The sequence below is a fragment of the Cryptotermes secundus genome, unplaced genomic scaffold (assembly GCF_002891405.2).
Source record: "Cryptotermes secundus unplaced genomic scaffold, Csec_1.0 scaffold641, whole genome shotgun sequence".
In the NCBI taxonomy this organism is placed as follows: domain Eukaryota; kingdom Metazoa; phylum Arthropoda; class Insecta; order Blattodea; family Kalotermitidae; genus Cryptotermes; species Cryptotermes secundus.
In genome coordinates, this window is record NW_019720713.1 from 979,539 (window position 1) to 988,767 (window position 9,229).

Below are 9,229 nucleotides of genomic sequence, written 5' to 3' on the forward strand. Positions count from 1 at the left end.
CACGTGAGCGCTGTATGCATTGTGTTACGCAACAGCGGTTCCAGTGAAGGGAGTGACTACGTCGGTGGGTAGGAGCATGGAGACACCTCGGGTACGGCGTATCTGAGCTACCTCCAGACTGTAGCTGACTGATCTGTTCTCTGATCCAGTTAGCTATCTCTATCCACAACTGCTCTCTCTACCCCGCTAGCCGTTTGGCCTCTCAAAAGGATCAGTATGGGGTGGGGACCTTTCAAGGTACGTGATTACAGGGTATCAGGAAGGGTCTGTACTTAATTTGCACCCGCTGTTGCCAATAAGCGGTCTCTAACAGCAATGTATCTCTTTGGGAAGGGTACAGGAATAAACTCGAAACACAAGGGAGTGTCTAATTACAATATTATTAATATCTTCAGCATTTACATGTATGCATCTGGAAAATATTGAACTTGTTAACTTCATCCTATTCGTTCTACATGTCCTAGGTCAGGGGCCAAGCCATAGCTCAAGCGGTTAGTTTCTGGCTTCCCACCGCGGCGGGTCGGGTTCGATCCCGGGTTTGGTCAAGCGGGATTTTTGGTGGACAAAGTGGCGCTGAGGCAGGTTTTCTCCGAGTACTTCGGTTCCCCTGCCAATCTTCATTCCACCAATTGCTCCACAATCACCCTCACCTATCATCTGGGGCTGGTACAATAGGCCAGAAGTGGCCGCAGTACATGGGACTTAGTCTCACCCCACTATCAGTAAAAGAAAATATCCCAGGTCAGGCCCTACTCATACTCTCTGGCTCTCTGCTTATCAGTAAGGTTGACGAAGCCTACTGTACCCTCAGAAAGATCTAACCACCATCATCGGTCCAACAAGTGAGATTAGCTCTTTCTAAGGAACCCAGCAGGATATGTGTCTGCCTCCTCACCTGAAAACGGAAGCAGATCCAGTTGCCAAAACGCTGTGTTTTCTAGTTTCTAGAATACCGGACGGTGGACAAAAAAAAAACAGTAATTCTGATGAATTAATTTGTTTTCACATTCCACATTGGTGGAGTATACAAGAGCGACATTTCATCATCACAAAGGTTGATGTAACGAAAGATATGGTTCAAATTGTGAAGGTTCTGTTTTGTATTTTTTTTGAGTGGGGGGGGGGGAGGACTTGGGTAAGGACATTTGAATCCGAATCTCGCTAGGAACACCAAATATTCTGATTTAATTTCCGTGACTTTCCTCAGTCCAAGCAAATACTGGAATAATGTTACACATGGCCACGATACTTACTCCCGTATGATTTCCAATTTATTGTTAATTACCAGGGCCCGAATTTTGATGACGTGTCATCTATTTTTCCTTGTATCCTATGCGATGCTCTTAAATATATAAATCTCGGATATGAGCTGCTGGTTACAGAAATGTAAATTTTATAGGTAATGTTTTGTCATCTTTTTTAATATTTTCAGGTCATCAAAATCCGGCCCTGCATATTACATGTTTTGGTCATATTTTAGGTCATTTTTCTGTATTTTTTCGGTCATTTTTTAAATATTTTCAGGTCATCGAAATCCAGGCCCTGTTAATTACACATTCATTGCAAACCATATAATTTAAGTGACTGACAGTATCAATAAATAAACTTCAAAATAAGAGAAAAATAATATTTCATTAATGATATTTATGTTTTAACGAAATTTAAAGATTACTTATTTTAATGACAAAATGAAATGAAAATTAAAAGAATACATTAGTAAGTTTCATTAAGGACGCTGACATAAGTCACTTAAGCACTATTGTTGTTTGTGTAAGACTCTTGCGTGTTCCTCCTGTTATTTGTTATTTGTTTTGCTTGTTTGGTTGCCTGGACGACATCGAGTTAAAACGCTCTCTCATAGCGTTTGTGTGTAAGAGAGAGAGAGAGATTTTTGTTACATAGCATGTAAGTGCAGAAGACAGAACAAGCCTGTAACCCTGTACTTGTATTTGATGGTTGGATGGACCACCCAAGCAGTTTCAGCATCTTTTACTCCCACTTCCTTTCTACATGATGCAAGCGAAAGTTTGCAACTCTTCCTCAGTTCCTTCACTCTCTTTACTCTCTTACCCTTCTTTACTCTCGCCTTATGACTCGTGTAAGAATCATATGATCCTCCCTCCCTTTCTTTTCCCCTTAATATACAGGCCGACTTTTTAAACTTGACCTTGGGAATGCGCTTGAGGAGAAATGAGGAGAAACAAGGCAAGAATTAGCGGAGTGGTGGTTGCAGTCGGAATGTATATGCGTGGCAGAGTGATGTACATACTATGACGTATAGATCCGTTGCAAAGCAACAACTCGGTAAACACATTCCCACGGGAGCCAACGCGCGCAACAATAGGACGTCTATTGTGAGGTAACGGGTCAGTAAACACACCTAAAACAATACGGGAAAATAGAAGACGGTGTTTTCCGCAGGGTCAGTCCCGAGGCTATAAAACGAGAAATTCCAAGGGAGCAGTTAGTTGTCAAGTTTTGGAGACGGAAGTCGAAGGTGATTGAGAAGAAACAGCTAGAAGGGAATTATACTGCGCAAAGAAAACTTTATGTGTGAATTGAAGATACAGTGAGTTATAAAACCGCTGCCAGGATACGACTAGTGAAAACTGAGAACCTGACTGCGTGTGTAATGATGAACTGCAAAGTGTGTACATCAGCGATAGCGACGTAACTGCCTGTGGTTCTGATTTGTGTGTATAAGGTGTCAATAAACTCGATCATCCAATTCAAAATTCGCCTTATAAGTCACGCGCAAACCCCTACACTAAGACTCTGTGCTAACCCAAACACACTTCCGCAATCCCTATCTCAGTTAGTGGACTCGACTAAATCCAATGACCAAGACTAAGATCTCAGACAATACATGGCGTATTTCGTGTAGCAAAATGCTACAATTTTTATTGTTATTTGTTCTCGTTCTGCTGTCGTCATGGGCGAAGAACCGGTGATCTGGTAGCTGGCTTCCTGTATGATGGTCTTTAATGATGTTCATTAGGAAATGGATATTTTTAAAAGTTAGTTTTCTTCATGTTACAGGTTACAACATTTACGACCGCAATGCTGAAAACCAAGCATGGGTGAGTACCGGAGTGTTTGCAGCTACCGTTAACGTTCCTTGTTTCTTACATGCATTGTAACGTAATGCTTTACGAAGAACATATTTGTGAAATTATGAAATTCTCACAGCGGTTGTTATGAAGATTTCTATTTTATATCATTGGGCAACAGGGCCTTCTATCCCAGAATATAGAACTCTTCAACATTTTAATCGCGTTTCATAAACCATTTATTTAAAATGCAATAAGTTTCAAGTAATGTGTTACTAAACAGCGTGGTTTAAGCAGTAACGCTTTGAACTTTATTGGAGAGGAGTCCTGTTCCAGTCTCGACCGCGATACCTATTGTCCTGACAAGTTTTGGTGGTTTTCGTCAGTTCTTACAGAAAATTTAGGATAGTGCCTTGATTTTTTCCTTCAATGTCATGTAAAATACATTATTCACGCCGTCCAGTCATTCGAAATTTAGAGTAACTGATAACGTCGTAAAATAGACCACAAATAAATACAAATAAAATGTGTGGAGAATATTCTGTTGATGTTGAGTCTATAAATAAAACATAATGACACCTGAGTGATCTATGGACGGTCCAGGTGCCCCCCCCCGCACAATTATTCCTGTACGGTGACGCCAACAGGACGAAATAATTTTAAATTTCGTAATGCAATATAAATCAAATGAACCCCATTCAAGAGGTGCACTACGGCCACTCACATTCTGCATTAGAAGGAAATGTACAGGTTGCTTTCCTTGCTTACCTTTACTTCTCCAATTTGTAGTCCACTATTGACCTTGGCGTCGTTTAAGGTAAATGGAATTTGTTCACTTTTATTCATTTGGGCTCCATCTCTTCATTTTTAGCTCTGGTAAATCATTCTCTACACATTCCTGCCATCTGAGTCTGGGCCTTCCAAGTTTTATATTCTACCTCATGATTTACTTTCAAAAAATTTCTTAGTTATCCTTTCTTGACATATACTGATCAAATATCTAACTCCTACAAATTTCCTTTCCATTATCGGCTACCAGATCAGGAGTTTTATACAATTTTCTTAGCTTTTCAATACTTCTGTTTCATCATGCCGTCTTTCTCAGTTATTGGTCTACACAGCTTCCTCACACAAATATTTAACATAAATTTATTCTTTTCGGTTTTGGGCAATTCTTAACATCATTAAATGGAAATTCTGGGATAGCGCAGTCGGCATAGCCACTGGCTACCGGCTGGACGTCCGAGGGGTCTCAGTTATAGTCAAGAATTTTTTCTCCTCCAAGTGGTCCAGACTGGCTCTGGGGTCCACCCAAACTCCTATGCAATGGGTGCCGGGCGTAAAGCCGCCAGGACTGAAGCTGACCACTCACCTCCAACTAGTGCTTAGGTCAAGAAAATATGGATCTATATATCCACTCCCCCATGCGCCTTCATGGCGTAGTGCTTAATTAGTACAGGAAGAGTTTTACCTTTATTTTACATGGAAATTATTTTTGTCACAAACATTTTTACATTATAATTACTGACATTCTTCCTACAGATCTACATTACTCTTCTAGTAAAGCTAAGAATTTAAACCGCTGTTAAAAATATCATGAAAATAATAAAACCTAAGGGAGGCAGTAACATTGCTTGTTTTGCATTTTCCCATGTAATGAAGCAAAAAACATCACAAACCCGAAATAATTAAAATGTGGGCCATCTGCAAACACACAGACACACACACGTCACCACTTAGGAATGCTGGCGAGAGTGCCCCACTGTGTTTATGGCTATATATGGTGTAGCTGTGAGACCACCCATGATGTAGAAGTCTACATTTGTAGATTTGTCACGCTGAAATTTGCAACCCTCTCGCTCGTCTTGGGCTCGTTTCCCTTTCGTTGCTGATACAGAAAAACAGCAACAAAATCTAAGAAGCTATGAGAACGTTTTTCGTTAATAAACATATTATAATAATTTGGCCAGTAAACAACTTCTTTAAACATCATATTGCAGTATTTATGCATTATATTATGGAAAAAATTCAAACTGTTTGTATTTCGTTTAGGAAACGTATGAAAAGAACATTCTATGTAAATTGCTTAATCTTATACTCCATACAGTTATAATGATACTAAAACATCTATAATTTATATTCATTCAAAACAGATTTTTCTATTTAGTTTGCATTAGTGTGTGCATGTGTATAATTTACTCTCAGTATGGCACTAATTGTCTTAGAAGGTATAATTTAGAACATTCAAATTATGGACCTACTCTTAACATGCAATACGAGATAAATGGAGACTGTAGAATATGAAAAGGAAAATATGGCTTCGGGCAGTGGCTATGTTTAGACTTCGCATGTTTTAAGGCTCGCTGAGCTTACAGGCAAAACTAAAAGCTAGACGTTGTACAGAATCGCTGTGTGGTTAAATTTTAATGATTGGATATATTGAAGGGTGTGTTTTCTTGTGAAAATAGAAGAGTTGAATGTGATGCCACTCATCGACTTTATATTACACGAGTACATGTGTGCGATATTTGTTTCGTAGAAGAAACAGGTTTGCTTTGGAAGCAGTCCTAAACACTCGGAAGACTGAGCACTCCTCGCCAGCAAAATGCAGTCTACCTACAGATGGAGACCATAACGTAAAGATAGCTAAATATTTTAGGAATGAGAATAACAAAGCAACATGTGATGGAGACTGGAGTTTCTTTGCGACTGGCAGTTTAACGCAGACCAGTTCGTCTTGGCGCTAAGCCCCTTGAGGATCATGACTAGATTACTTTTTTCGCAACAGAACCCTTGCGGTCCTAGTCCTAATGTAACATCCTCTCCGACGAGAGGGTGGCTATACATCTTATGAATAGGCTTCGCCTCTGTCAAATGTACGTATCGCACATATAGCGTGTTGGAAATTCTTATTTATTCTAAATTTTATATAGAAATCCAGTTCGTACCTCAAAGGAAACAAATTACGTCTCAACTACAAAGACCAACCGGTTAGTGTTGTTTAGAGAAACGGTCGCTTTTTATTCTGAGAACCACGTGGAACACACAGATTCATTCTGTAGGTAGAATGTTGAGTTTTAGTACGTTAAAGCAAGTGGTTGGACTTCTTCGGCTCAGAATATGGACCAGTGGCTGGATCCCTTAGACAGGGCAATTGATTTTGTTCTTCCAAAAAAAAAACTATGAATTTTTTTAGTACCTGAGGAGTTATTATCTTCTCATACACGGTTTGATTTCGGGGTGATATTTTGGAAAGTTTGCGTTACGCCTAGACTCAACTGTAGACAAATCTTCAGGTGACGTGTGGCAAAGAAAATCTTTAATGAAGAATGCCGTCTTCTAGGGCCGTGTAGTTATAGTATAAGTCGACGTTTCGGAGGAACGTATTGCTTCCATCTTCAGATTTAGTCTGCGGCCACCTGCTCACGCTTCTTCCTCTCTCACGGATTTTCTTCTTCTACCCTGAAGATGGAGGCGATACGTTCCTCCTAAATGTAGGTTTATGCTATAACTACACGGCACCACTTCCCAGAAGACTGCCACTGCCGTGAAAACCTCAAATTTTAAAAAATCTTTACTATTTACATCCTGATATATCCTATATCACGTTTGATGGCATTTGGCCGCCAACACAAAAATAAAAATAAACCAATCGAACTGCTCACATTGGTTTTATTTAATGGTTGCTACATGTTTCGGGCCGCATATGGGACCTTCTTCAGGCAGTCTCATCAGATACGTCTCTAGTTATTGAACTGAGCTAATATGGATCCATATTAGCGCTACTCATCACAATGCAACCGTCACGAAGTTGCAAGAATTTTTCTAATTTAAAAATTTGTCAAATTTTAAATTTACTTAAAATTCTCTTGTCGTTGAATGTAAAATTGAATGTTGTGTTTGTGTCTTTGTCCCGCAGTGTAGATTATCTTCGTCCGGTGGTCGCTGTTATATAGGCTACTGTAGGCTATAGAAGCTACTGACGATATTCCTATTCGTTTCTAGTTTGTTCTCACTTAATCTTCTTGGTTATGTCGCCATGATGTTTTTTTAATATGGTGTACTGTGTATTTCCTCTGTGCGGGCGTTTATGCCTTCTGTGTTCCCGGTTACAATGTGGACAGTGCTGGTAAGCGGCGACGGTTCGAGAATGTCGAAAAATTAACGCAGGAATAAAGTAATTAGAATTATGTATTAGTTGCGTAGACATATGACGTAAGCGGAGTGCTTGAGACAGTGCGCCGCTGATGACAGGAAACGCGTAGGAAAAGGAGAGGCAAAAAGGACCACCATGTTTTAATGACTCAGGAGGAAATGAAAATAAGTGAGGAAAAGGGATAGACAATATAAACGAAAGAGTATAACAGGAATAAAAAGAAGTGGCGATAAAAAAAACATATTCACAAGCCCCTGAGACGGATGCGGAATTTAATTAGTGTCAGAGCACAGTGCACGTCTGTGTAACAGGAGTGATTCAAGTCAATATGTCAAGGTGTATCTTTCTTCTTGAGTGTTACCCCGTGTAGTCTTGTAGTCCACAGATGTTTCGGAGGAATATGCTGCCTCTGATTTCAGAGTCGAAGCGTTAGCCGAGCATTAAAGCAACATACAGAAGGGCACTAAGGATGGAGGTTGTGTGCTCTCGAAACGTCGATAAACGTAGACTACATAGTGTCACCTCTCTGCATAGACAGAGCTGTAAGAACTTACTCATATTGGAAGGTGTTCAATTCGAATCCCGGCCTGGATATCTACTGTCCTGACATATTTACGCAACCTTTCTCAGACCCTTTAGGCATATACCCTGAATATACCTCAATTAGGCCACGACCGCTTCCTTACAAATATTTTTCTTCAATTCATCAGTCTTCCTATCTCTAAAGCTATATATTCCAGCTACTGGAAGCCTCGTAGATAATCCAATGAAATATCAAAGTTCCAGAGGGTTATATAATTACAATGTTGTTACTTATCAGTTTGCATGTAAACTTTATTCAAAACTGTGGAAAAGTTAAGTGTCTCGAGTAGATTCCAAGCCCAAAAATTCCGCAATGCCGAGTATACTTTTTGACATTGCTGAAATGCAATATGGAGTGGTCAAAAAACTGCATTACTGCTAAGAAAATATACACTAAAATATTTCGTTACTTACTGAATTTTCAAAAATTGTTCGAAGTGAATTCCTCAGTGTTAAATACACAACTCACAACACTGTTATATCGTTCTACCCTTTTGATTGGCAAGTTTAAATTTGAACATTCCCTTGTATACTAGATAATATTTCGGGTTAACTGACATTTGGGCCAATCTGTATTCTCCAGTTAACAGTTCAGGATGCAGCCATGTGTGTTATAGAGTTAATTTTACGGTACAAATATTGATAAAATTACAAACAACTGAAAGATTTATATAATAAAGAGAGAAATAAATGTAAGGATAGGAGGAAGCCAGCTTCATTGCTACTCTGTAGATGAGCGTAAGTACGTTTCAAGCTTATAACACTGGCGTCCCATTTTGAGTGTTTGCAGTGTTTTGTCTTAGAAGAATGAGACTGCATAAATAGTGGTGCAACATTAAGATTTTCTTATTTTGAGACGTGGGGCACGCGGTAAGGTAAATGGTTGAGGCACTGTGCTACAAACCGGAAGATTGCCGATTCGATTCCCGATGAAATCATTGGATTTTTCATTTGACTTAATCCTTCCAGCCGCACTATATCCCTGGGGTACCAGGAACCTTCCTGGGAGTAAAGGGTGGCCTGCGCGTAAGGCTGACAACCTCGTCATCAACTGTGAGCAAATTGTCTAGAAAACATGGGAGCCTGGACGTCTCACAACCCTATGGGCCTCTACAGCCTGTTACAATGATAGCTTTTTCAGGGTTCTAATGTTGGGACGGATACAAGGTGTGGCAATAAAGAAACCGGATTCATGCTCTAACCCTTTATTAAAAAAAAATCAGACAGTCGAAATGTTATCCCCTTCAATGTAGTCCCCTCCCCGATCCCTACACCGCTCCATGCGAATTTTCCACTGTTGGAAGCAGTGCTGCAGGTCATCTTGTGTTATGCTCTTCAAGAGTTGCGTCGCTTTTGCTTTCACTGCATCCACGGACTCGAACCTGGTCCCTTTCAGCGCAGACTTGATTTTTGGGAAGAGAAAAAAGTCGCACGGTGCTAG

The 9,229-nt window shown here is 40.0% G+C and overlaps 1 protein-coding gene across 2 annotated transcripts in view; it reads right to left on the minus strand.

Moving 5' to 3' along the window:
* The window catches only part of LOC111871992 (homeobox protein E60), a 97,627-nt gene that overhangs the window by 83,680 nt on the left and 4,718 nt on the right, over positions 1-9,229 (minus strand). Inside the window, exon 1 of one of the 2 annotated variants that reach the window (XR_002844155.2) lies at positions 3,819-4,219. The exons of the other annotated variant lie outside the window; for it this stretch is intronic. The gene's annotated coding sequence lies outside the window, so the exon portion shown is untranslated. Of the gene's footprint in view, positions 1-3,818; positions 4,220-9,229 lie in introns of those variants that run through there. 2 annotated transcript variants of the gene reach the window in all.